General features: G+C 40.4%; 1 long non-coding RNA gene and 2 pseudogenes across 1 annotated transcript in view; all 3 read right to left on the reverse strand.

The window, feature by feature from the left end:
• The window catches only part of LOC148120062 (uncharacterized), a 565,006-nt gene that overhangs the window by 504,561 nt on the left and 47,461 nt on the right, over positions 1 to 12,984 (reverse strand). The gene's annotated exons all lie outside the window — the stretch shown is intronic.
• Positions 3,769 to 4,560, reverse strand: LOC125409160 (translationally-controlled tumor protein-like; annotated as a pseudogene).
• Positions 6,036 to 6,843, reverse strand: LOC125409179 (DNA repair nuclease/redox regulator APEX1 pseudogene; annotated as a pseudogene).

Genomic DNA, 12,984 nt, shown 5'->3' on the forward strand with positions numbered 1-12,984 from the left:
GCAGCCAGGTTCAGTCACATCAGCATCTCAAGTCATGGAATCTTCATGTTTCTGCTGCCATAACATCCCCCACAATCATTGTGTAGGCAGATGCATGCACTCATGTGCTTGTGTGTCTGTCTGTCTGATTTGGGGTTGTGAACTCATATCCCATGTGTAAAGTCTGTGTAGTCTGCATCTATGGTCTCCCTCCAGCATTTGCTCCTACTAGGTTCCCTCAGCATACGATCATCACCAAGGCCCTTTTTTGCACTAACAAGCTCAGCATCCGTGTAAACTCCAAAACCCACTGAAGGATCTGTTATTGTGGATTTTCATCAGCTTCAGTTCCAGGCAGATCTCAGGTTATGTTCCTTGTTCAGAGAGGAATTTTGGTTGTCTCTTATTTGTCCAGGTATTAGTGCCCCCACTCCTTAAGCATCAGAAGTCATGCTTTCAGGTTAGAAACCACTTGTACCTGTCTACCAAGCAGCTCAACTTTTGCATGAATGCATGCTGCTTCCTTTCATTGTGGTTTCTTTGGTTGTTTGGGTTTGGTCTTTTGAGACTGGGTCTCACTATATGAACATGGCTGACCTAGAACTTGATATATAGACCAGGTTAACTTCAAATTTGCAAAGATCTTTCTTCCTCTACCTTCCCAGGGCTGACATTAAAAGTGTCTTAGATCTAGGGATGTGGCTCAGTCAGTGCTCACCTTGTATACATGCACAAAGCCCAGATTCAAGGTCTAAGCACCACAAACCTGGGCATGATACATGCCTTTAATCCTAGCACTCAAGAGGTAGAGAACAAAACTGCAATAAAAAAGATAAAAAGATGACTTTGTCAGGAAAACAGCGGTGTTTTAAAAAGAGGAAATCTATGAGGCACACCTGTAACCTCAGCACTTGGGAACTGGGAGCAAGAAGATGGAGAGACCAAGGCCAACCAACCTTGGCTAGACAGACCAGCCTGGCATATGTAAGTAAATAAATAAACCCCTTCAGTTGTTAGCTGGTGTATGAGGTCCTTCTGTTTGTGTGTTGCTTTCATTGGTTAATGAATAAAGAAACTGTCTTGGTCTAGTTGATAGGACAGAACTTAGGTAGGCAGAGAAGACAGAATTGAATGCTGGGAGGAAGAAAGCAGAGTGAGGGAAAAGCCATGGTTTCTCCACCTGAGATGGACACTGGTTAGAATCTCCAGTAAGCCTCTGCCACGTGGCAATACACCGATTAATGGAAATGAGTCAAACTAATATGTAAGAGTTAGCCAATAAGAAGTTAGAGCTAATGGCCAAGCAGTGTTTTAATTAATACAATTTCTGGGTGGTTATTTCAGGGGCTAATGTAGTGGGGGGCAGGGGGCAGCTAGGGTAAACAAGCAGGCACGCTCCTAGCAACAGTTAGCTGTAAAGTTTTGCCCCACTGGTTGCTCCGGGCACCGACTGGAACCAAACGCTGGGGTCCTAATAAAAGCTTTCATGTTCTCACATACATTCACAGTTTTCTTCCACGTGTGATGTATTTTGTGGTTCTTTCCTTAGAGAGACTGAATGGCTTTCTAGCCTTGCCTACCACCTGCAGGAAATAAAGGTACCAGATCCATCTTTTCTTTTTTCTTTCCTCTTTCTTCTTTCTTTCTTTTTTTAAAAGTAGGGCTTCTATTTTTACTTGGATTGTTCAGAAGAAATCAGAAGTTTGCTTTAATGCATAAAGCTAAGCAGGGAGACTTACACAAACAAAGGCTAACCTTCCAGAGTGTCAGGCAGGCCTGAGACACCTGGGAGTGCCAAGTTACCTCTGGGAGCATAGCGTGTCTGGAACTGTGGCCTGACTCATAAGGAGCAGCCAGCTGAGTCTTGAACACCTGGCACATGGGAGAATGATCACTGGGCACACAGACCCTATTACATCAATTGGAAGAAAACATGGGTAACAATAAGTAAGAACAAACTCAGCAGCACAACACAACACCACCAAAAACCAGTGGCTCTCCAACAGCAAGACTAGAACACCCCAACAAGATGGAGCAGAAGGAAAAGACCTTGAAAATAACTTTAGGAAAATGGTTGAGGCCCTTAAAGAGGAAATTTTAAAAATCCCTCGAAGAAATAGAGGAAAAGAAAAACAAAAAATTGGAAGAAATCAACAAATCCCTTAAAGAAAACCAAGAAAAGGCAATCAAACAGGTAAAAGAAATGATTCAAGACCTGAAAACTGAAATAGAGAGAATAAAGAAAACATAAACAGAGGGAACTCTGGAAATGGAAAATATGGATAAATGATCAGGAACCAAAAATGCAAGCATAAACAGCAGAAAACAAGAGATGGAAGAGAGAATCTCAGGCTTTGAGGATATGATAGAGACAATAAATTCATCGGTCAAAGAAAATATTAAATCTAACTAAAACTTAACACAAAATACCCAGGAAATATGGTACACCATGAAAAGACCAAACCTCAAAATAATAGGGCTAGAGGAGGGAAAACTCCAACTCAAAGGTACAAAAAACATATTCAACAAAATCATAGAAGAAAACTTCCCCAACCTGAAAAAGGACGTGCCTATGAAAACACAAGAAGCTTACAGAACACCAAATAGACTGGATCAGGAAAAAAAGTCCCCTCACCACATAATAATCAATACACTAAACATGCAGAATAAAGAAAGAATATTAAGAGCTGCAAAGGAAAAATACCAAGGAACATATAAAGGCAGACCTATCAGAATTACACCTGACTTCTCAATGGAAAAATTAAAAGCCAGAAGGTCCTGATCAAGCATTATACAGACATTAAGAGACCATGGATGCCAGCCCAGACTATCATAAACTTTCTATCACCATAAACAAACAAAACAAGATATTCCATGACAGAACCAGATTTAACCAATACCTAGCCACAAACCCAGCCCTACATAAAGTACTAGAAGGAACACTCCAACCCAAGGAAGTTAACTACATTCACAAAAAAAAAAAAAAAAACAGACAATACATGATCTCACAGCAAATCTCAAAGAAGGGCAAAACATGTACAATAACATCATCAACAATGAAAACCAAAATAACAGGAACTAACAATCACTGGTCATTAACATCCCTTAATATAAATGAACTCAATTCACCTATAAAAAGACACAGGCTAACAGATTGGATATGAAAACAGAATCCATTCTTCTGCTGCATACAAGAAACACACCTCAACCTCAAAGGCAGACAACATCTCAGAATAAAGGGTTGGAAAAACATTTTCCAATCAAATGAACCTAAGAAACAAACTGGTGTGGTTATCCTAATATCTAACAAAATAGACTTCAAACTAAAATCAATCCAAAGAAACAAGGAAGGACATTTCATATTTGTCACAGGAAAAATCCAGCAAGAGGAAATCTCAATTTTGAACGTCTATGCCCCAAATACAAGGACACCCTCATATGTAAAAGAAACACTTCTAAAGCTTAAATCATACATTAAACCCCACACTCTAATAGCGGGAGACTTCAACACCCCACTCTCATCACTGGACAGGTCTGCCAGAGAGAAATTTAATAAAGAAATAAGGGAACTAACATGTTATATCTCAAATAGACTTAACAGATATCTCTAGGACATTCCATCCAAACATAAGAGAATATACCTTCTTGTCAACACATCATGAAACCTTCTCAAAAATTGTCCAAATGCTTGGTAACAAAGCAAACCTCAATAGATACAAAAAATTTGGAATAACTTCATGTATCTTATCAAGTCTCCTTGTCTTAAAGTTGGAATTCTTTTTTTTTAAGTGAATTTAAATGCACTTTATTTTTAGACAACCTACATGACATGTTTTTTCTTTAAAGGAAAAAAGAAAAAAACAATGTCTCCACTCCAGATAAATCATGGTCAAAATAAGAGCTCAAGGTGACATCAGTCCCATTTGTCCTAAGTCCTGGTGTTGTATGAATGGGAAGCAGCAGCCGGTTATGGTGACAGGTGATAGATCCAATTTGTTAACATTTCTCCATCTCTAAGTCATCCTTGAAGAAAATCATGTATGGAGTCACGCCATCTCACAGTAGTCCAGGAGAGCAACCATGCCATCTGGATTCATGTTCTCACCAATAGAAAACTGGTAGTTATTGAAATTAGCAAGGATGTGCTTAATCTGCTCTGCAGCCCCAGTCATAAAAGGCTTTACTCTTTCTGGTTTCTGTTCTTCAAGTCTGCCTTTGAGTGATTTCATGTAATCTTTGATGTACTTTTTGTAGGCCTCTTTTGTGAAGCTGGTTTCTTGTAAGTGGTGGTTCATGACAATGTCAACACCAGTGACTACTGTGCTTTCGCCCTCTGGGCCTTCAGCGGAAGCATTCCCACCAATGAGCGAGTCATCGATGTTACCCTCTGTTCTACTGACCATCTTGCCCTCCACCTCCAGGCACAGCCCGTCCGCGATCTCCCGGATCTTGTAGATGTCGGAGAACAGCTCGTCATGGCTGATGATGTCCCGGTAGATGATCATGGTGGCGGCTGGGGACGGCGGCACTAGCCTGACAGTGTGGAGCGAGCACGGTGCAGCCGGAGCGGCACTGGGGGGGGGGGGGGGGGGGAGAGCAGGCAGAAAAGCAAAGTTGGAATTCTACAACAACACTAATTTCAGAAAATGCACAAACACACGGCCTTTGAACAATGCTCACCTGAATCACCAATAGGTCAAGGAAAAAATAAAGGAAGAAATTAAAGACTTCCTAAAATTCATTGAAAATGACCACACAACATACCCAAACTTATGGGACACAGTGAAAGCGTGTTAAGAGGAAAGTTCATAGCACTAAAAGCCTACATAAAGACGCTGGAAAAATCCCACACTAGTGAGTTAACAGAACACCTGAAAACTCTAGAATAAAAAGAAGTGAACTCACCCAGGAAGTCTAGATACCAGGAAATAATCAAATTGAGAAGTAAAATCAACAAAATAGAAACAAAGAGAAACAATATAAAAAATCAATGAGACAAAGAGTTGGTTCTTGGACAAAACCAACAAAATAGACAAACATTTATCAAAACTAAGCAAAAGGCAGAGAGAGAATATCCAAATTAACAAAATCAGAAATGAAAAGGGGTACATAATAACAGACACAGAGGAAATCCAGAGAATCTTCAAGTCATACTTCAAGAAACTGTATTTCACAAAGTTGGAAAACTTAAAGGAAATGGACAATTTTCTGGATAAATATCACTTACCAAAATTAAATCAAGACCAGATAAACAAATTAAATAAACCTATAACCTCTAAGAAAATAGAAACAGTCATCAAAAGTCTCCCAATCAAAAAAGTCAAGGACCAAATGGTTACAGTGCAGAATTCTACAAAATTTTCAAAGAAGAACTAATACTCCTCAAATTGTTCCTCATGATAGAAACAGAAGTAACATTGCCAAACTATTTTTATGAGGCTATAATTATCCTGATATCCAAACCACACAAAGACACTACTAAGCAAGAGAATTACAGACCAATCTCACTTATGAACATTGATATAAAAATACTCAATATAATACTGGCAAACCGAATCCAAGAACACATCAAAAAAAAAAATCATCCATCATGACCAAGTAGGCTTCATCCCAGAGATGCAGGGATGGTTCAACACCACTTCATGATAAAAAAGTCTTGCAGAGAGCAGGGATAACAAGGAACATACCAAAACATAATAAAAGCAATATACAGCAAGCCAACAGCCAGCATCAAACTAAATGGAGAGAAGTTCAAAGTGATCCCACTTAAATCAGGAATGAGACAAGGTTGTCCACTCTGTCCATATCTATTCAATATAGTTCTTGAGATCCTAGCTAGAGCAATAAGACACCAAAGGAGATCAAGGGGACACAAATCGGAAAAGAAGAAATCAAACTCTTACTATTTGCTGATGATATGATAGTATACATAAGTGACCCAAAAATATTCTACCAGGGAACTCCTACAACTCAAAAACACTTTCAGTAATGTAGCAGGATACAAGATTAACTCAAAAAATCTGTCACACAATTCAGGTAAAATTGGTTTGTGACAACTAAAAATTATCATAGCACCAATCAACATTTTTGGACAAACATTCATCATGTAAGTACAAGAAGTATAGGCATAGGTGGTATTGAAGTAGAGATGCCGGAAGTTGTCAGCCAGTGGTAAATTCTGAAGCAGTTCCCCCAAAGTCTTATTCTTTTGTTTCCTTTGGGGTTACAAAGGTCAATTTCTTCATGAGCCACAATGAGATCCCCACATAGCACATGCGGCTTACAGAAGTCGAGTCCTTCAGGAACTTGGGAAAGGCTTCATGCCAACACTGGCAGCAGTATTCTAGTCTTCTCAGACCTCTGTCTGCACTGGGGACATTGTCAGTCACCAGGACAAAGAAGTTAAACTCAGTCACAATCCCCTGCCTTCTTGTCATGCTCTTCCTCACTAATGACATAAGAGACTGTTAGTGGCGCTGGCAGGAAAACAGAGCCACACCACCATAGCTTCTCGATCAGAGTGGAGCGGTACCCACTGGTCTTGAGGTTCAGCCGGGAGTTTGTTCTCACAGCTTTGAGTCTCATGGAGGTACAAGATATGCTGCTTCTTCCTTCCCCCAATCTAAACTTTTCTTCTTGACCGAGGCTCAAAACCTATCTGCCTTCTAGGAGCATATCTTGCATGTGGCAGATTGGCTGTTCAGTGAGGTTTTCTGACTGGAGTGTTCTTGTACAGGACAAGGCCCATTCCTGCAGCCTTTCTCAGGTTTCTCTTTGCACCCAGTTACTCTTCTTGGTCTCTGACTTTGACCAAATGCCTTCCCTGTCTTCTGAAGCTGCTGGCTTCTGCCCAGGCTCCTGCATCTTAGGCACTTGGAGCATCAGAGCAGTGTTTTTACTGTGCTGCCTGTAGATGACGACAGAGGGAGCCAGCCTCCTCCCTCAGGTGTTCACACACCACACCAGGCTGCTCTTCATCCAAACATATCTCCTTCACCCTCCATCCCCCCTTGCCATGTTCATCGCAGTTCCTCAACCTCCCTAACACTTCTGCAAGCAAGCGCTGAACCCACTGGAACAATCTGCTAATTGGATCACAACATGCTGATCCACAGGTGAGTCTGCTGTCTTCATTGTATTTATTTATACTTTTTTCAGACTGGGTCTCATGTAACGCAGACCAGCCTCAGACTCACTATGTAGCTCATACTAACCTTGAACTCTTAATCCCTATTCTTCTACCTCTTGAGTAAGTGCCTGTTGGGGTCACAGTGATGTGCCACCAAACCTGACTTTTTATTTTACTCTTTCAGAGTCTAGGCAACCTGATGGGCTTGTTGCAAAAGCAACTTGAAAATGAAAACACTTCCCACAAAGGCTCCTCTACTCTCCAAAACTACCCTTAATACCAGACACCCTTGCCTTCCAAAGCCTTCTGTAAGCAGTCAGCCATTCCCAATACCTGGAAGGTTCTGCTACAGATAGCCATTTGATAGACATTTCCATGAAATGTTGGCAAGGTATTTCAATAAGGCACAATGGGACATAAGGGGTCAGGATTCAGAGGGGAAAGAATAGAAAAAGCTAACTAGCAAAAACTAGTTTTTTTTTCAAACTTTTTTTTTACTTTTTCTTTTTCAAATACTTTTGGAAAAGTTAATATTGTGGATGACATCCTTTGGGCATCACCAAAACCCCCCACCTTCTAATCCTCCCTAGCTCTCTGCTCCTTTTTGTGAGAGAATACGAGACAGCCTATTTGTGTACCAATGATGGCACCCTGGGGCTGGGATTCTAGCTCTGCTACTTAGGGGAGTGATGTCTGAGTTACTAAGTCTTAGGGCTCTTTTCTGTTGGATTTCTTTTGCTTTGTTTTATTTATAGTCAAATATCTTCTTGATACATGGACTAGAACTTCAAATGTAGCCCAGGCTGTCTCAAGCTCACGATTCTCCAGCCTCAGCCTCCCAAGTACTAGAATTGCAGTCATGAGCCACAATGTGTAGCTTGCCTGTTTGTTAGATTGTTTTTGTACCGCTGAGGATTGAATCAGTATCAAATGGTGATGTAGCTGGGAAGGAGAGACTCACAGATGTGTAGAGAAAACCTGCCAAGTTTAGCCACTGAGCCAAGAGCAGCCGTGGAGTCTTAGAGAATACACAGGAATACTTGTTTGCTTGTTTGTTTATTGAAATAGGGTCTTGATATGTAGCCCAGGCTGGCCTAGAGCTTTTGGCAACTATCACTCCTGTGTGCTGAGATTCCTGGCTTAAGACACTAAGCCCTGTTCCCAACCCAACTTCTAGTCACTGAACCTGCCTTCCATGGGAGCATGTTACATCATCCAATGACTCGCTGACTAAATTGAAACTGAAAATTAGTTGGGCATCATTTTTCTTTAGTTTCCCAAGGTTAGCATGAGGATCGCACTTCCTTGTCAAATGTAAGGTCTTTTCTGCAGGTCAGTGGGCGGATTCCTTGGAGGGACCGAATTCAGGCCTCCCTCCCACTGCGTTTCCTTTCTCTACTTTGTGGCCTGGTCTCTACTGAAGACCCAGACCACAGACCTCACTGCTGACAGAACTCATCCCAGCTTTACTGTCAACATTCGGTTACAGTATGATCCGCCTACAGCTGCCTGAGCCTGCCGGTACATCGAAAGTTCCCCGGGGTAACTTAAATTTAGATCTAGCAGCTTTCCCTGCTTGACAGGTTTGAATTCGTGCAGTGTTAGAATTCTAGACTAAATGAGCAAACTAAAACCGCAAAGTGCCGGCTCCACATTCATTTCATGGTTTCTGGGCCTTTCCTCTATCAAGATTAAAAGAGACAAGGGCCAATACTCAAATGAGTATTAACTTGGCCTTTAATCTTCTTTCTCTAATCAAGTATAATATTAGAGTTTCGTGTCTGAGTTGAGTTTTAGAATTTTCCAGAATGAGTCTGAGTTCAGTTCTACAAATAAGCTGCTTCCAGTAGCATTCTTTCTGCGTCGAAATAGAACCATGGTTTCTATGCCAGGCCCTCCAACACAGACCAGAAGCAGAAGGGCCTCCTCCCAACCTCCACCCCACCATCACCTCTAGTTTAATAACACGACTGAGGGGGTTGGGCAGAGGCCAAGTCGCAGGGTTTCCTGGAGGCCCAAGGCCTTGGTGAGGCTGTTTGCAAGCGCTCTCCCTTCCTGCCACCAAGGCTGACGATACTTCCTCAGCTTCTCAGCTGACCCTGCAGCACACATTAATTTATTTTCCCTGAATTCAGCTTGTCAAAATATTCTAGGGTCAAGACCCTTTCTATTTCCAAGCCAACCCCTCCCCTTTGCATTTCCCAGGCATCATCTTGAGAAAGTGACTCTTTTGTCTAGTTTCAAACCAGCTGACTCAATGGAATTACAGCTCTGTGTGTGTGCGTGCAAGTTCGAGTGTGCTAATGTAGGAGTGCACGTGTGCGTGTGTGTACTCCTGTGTGCTATGACATGCATGTGGACATCAGAGGAGTGGCTCACATGGATCCATTCAATCCTCTTGTTTGGTGATAAGTGTCCTTACCTGCTGAACTTGGTCCCCCAACCCCATGAAACTTCTAGAGACTGACTCTTTTCATCTATCATAAAGCATCTGAGGTTCATTCATTTTCCTGCAGGTGTCAGAAGTTCATCTCTTTTATTGCTCGGTGAGTTCCTCAGAATGAATATACCACAGTTTGGATAACCATTGACCAGATTTAGGAACATCTGAGTCATTTCCAGCTTGGGCTAATCATGAATCAAGCTATCATAAACATTCTTATACAAGTTTATCATGTGAACATAAGTTTTTATTTCACTTGGGTGACCACTTAGATGAGTGACAGCTGGGTTGCCTGTTAAACACAAGTGTTACTTTATAAGAAACTGCAAGACTGCTGGTCGGTGGTGGTGCACACCTTTAATCCCAGCACATGAGAGGCAAAGGCAGGCACATCTCAGTGAGGCCAGCCTGGTCTACAGAGTGAGTTCCAGGACAGGACAGCTAGGGCTGCTACACAAAGAAACCTTGTCTCTGAGCAGAAAAGAGAAAGAGAGAGAGAGAGAGAGAGAGAGAGAGAGAGAGAGAGAGAGAGAGATTAATAAATGTTTTTCTAAAGAGAGAATGCTCCTCTGTCTTGTCAGTGGGGCAAATCAATATTGTGTTGATCCAATAAGTCATTATGCTTGGCAACGGTGGGGAGGAATCTAACGTCTGTTAGTAAGACTTAAAATTAAATACCATTTCTGGGTATATATCCTACATTCCTGTGTATATTCTGGATTCTTGGATATATACTCCAAATTTTATATGGATATATAAAGTAATTCTCTCTGTCTGTCCATATGTCTGTCTGTCTGTCTGTCTCTGTGTCTGTGATACAAAAACAGAAAAGAGATCAGTGAAGGATGGAGAGAAGAGAGGAAGGGGATGATCTACAAATGAGGTCAGACTATACAATCCATTTTAAATCATCTTTATGAAAAGCAACACCACATACAGTATACACCACTAACAAAAAAGAAATATTCAAGTACTTCTATGTCAATGGCACCTAAACCTTTTTGCTATCAAAAAGTCAATTAATAGAACTGTATTCTTAAATTACCTTCATCTATCATACCCCTTCATCATTTAAGGCATTTCCAAAATCTCCTTTAGAGGAGTCTAAAAGGAACTTCAACACACACACCCAAGAACATTCACACGCAAACATGTACATATATGCACACCACATGCATGCGCACGCGCGTGCATACACACACACACACACACACACACACGTGTATGTTCTAGAACTCAATGCATGAGTTCAGCAACTCTTTTCTCTAGTAGTCTCCAATAATTACTTTATCGGCTTATTGAACACAATACATTTTCAGATATTAGAAGTATAATTTTAAGAGACATAATCTGTGAAACAAAGTCTTGTTACAACAAATTAGACAGTTTTGTATATACTGATGCATAGATGGACCTATGTAAGCAAAGGCTGCTTGTTGGTTCCCGGCCACCCAGGCCTGAAACAATCACATAGAAATATACTAATTAAAACACTGCTTGGCTTATTAGATTAGGCATTTTATTAACTAACTCTTACATCTTAAATTAACCCATTTCTATTATTCTGTGTGTCACCACAAGGCTGTGACTTACTGGGTAAAGTTCCGGCATCTGTCTCCTTCAACAGTTATATGGCATCTCTCTGACTCCACTTTCTTTTCTTCTCTATCTATGCTAAGAAGTCCCACCTTGCTCTATTTTGTGATGCTGTAGGTCTAAGTAGCTTCTTTATTCATTAACCAATGAAAGCAACATATATAGCAGGACTTCCCACACCATTTCCCTTTTCTGTCTAATTAAAAAGGAAGGTTTTAACTTTAACATAGTAAAATTACAGATACAAAACAGCTATCAAGCAATAATTATAATTACAATATTTAGTCTGCTTATGTTTGACAAATTAAGGAAAATATTATATCATCTATCCTATCTTTGTAAGTCTAAAGTTTTATATATAATTTATCCTTTATCATAACTAAGGAAAGCTATAACTATCTTTCTTCAACTCTTCAAAGACCCCAGAAGGATACAATATTACCCAAGTAAACAGGAAGTGCATTGTAAGCAATTTTCAAAACTCTAGAATTGATAGAGACATATCACTGCCAGGAGTCACCCAAGGTTCTTCTGTAACATTTTAAAGGCTTACAGAATATGGCATTTAAATATTTTAAGAGCTTAGACTTTTCTTAACAATGAGACACATCTGTTCCTGGCAGCACCAATCTACTTCAAGAAGATGATGGGCATCGAAGAGGCTCCTTGTAGAATTTGTTAGCCATTTGGGCAAGAAGCTGCTCTTGCCTGGACTGCTTGATGGTATGCTGTGTGAACTGGACATGCAAGATCCTCAAAAAAAATGACTACTGACCTTGTATAAAGGTGACACAGTCCTTCAGTGTTCCTACTTTATAAAAAATGTCTGCCAAACATTCTGCAGGACACAGAAGAAAGTAACTGATAAACTGCCAATACAGGTGAAACAGTCTTTCAAATTTCCTGCTTCATTGAAAAGTCTGCCAGATACTATAAGTCTGTAGGCTGAAGTATTCATCTTATAGCATCTCCCCCCTTTAAATATAAATAAACATTTATAAACAATCATTTAGAGAATTTGGGTGTTGTTCTCTAGACTACTTTCTGTTGATTGGGGATGCTGTTAATTGGGTCTTTCATGGGGTATCCTGTGTGGTAGGTCCATCTCAGCCAGCAGTCCTGAAGCTGTCATGGATGTTGAACCATCTGGGTCATTGCTTCAGGGGATTTTGTGTGATCAAACCATATTAATCAGTAAGGAATCCACAGCTTTCTATCTTCTGTAGAAACAAAAGCAGAATCTCTTTTCCAAAGCATCAAATTCTTAGACCCAAATTATGAAGTCAAGATACCTTTAAAATATATATATTGATTTAGCTTAGCAGCCTGTACAATGAAATGTCTTTCTGTACTTAACTCATTCACAGTCAAAAAATTTCATAGAAAACACAATAATATATGTAATATATATAATCCAGACTTTCTGTACATTTTCCATCTTTATGTGGCTTGTTTTTCTTACTCTATTACTTTTTCTACAAGTTTAATATTTATTTTATTATTTTTACTCCTTTAATCTATGACTGTCTATACTCTTTTATATTATAATTGTCTATACTCTTTTTCCTCTCTCTCCCAAGTTGATGTACATTTATCCAATGTACCCATTGATGTGACCCATTGTGACCCATTCAGAGGTCTTTTTCATCTGAATCTGTCTTTGCTGAGTATCTGTAATCATTTTCTGACCAGGAGTATTTTTTTAATGCTAAGTGGGCATAGCTAGGATCAACTCAACTGCCCTGTCTGTCGGCTCTGCCCCATCCAACATGGCAGAGGCATGCATGTTCACTACCTCTGAGAGCCATGCACAAGGCCCCAACTCCACTATCACAGA

Source organism: Myodes glareolus, chromosome 13 (genome assembly GCF_982192425.1).
Source record: "Myodes glareolus chromosome 13, mMyoGla1.1, whole genome shotgun sequence".
Taxonomy (NCBI): Eukaryota; Metazoa; Chordata; class Mammalia; order Rodentia; family Cricetidae; genus Myodes; species Myodes glareolus.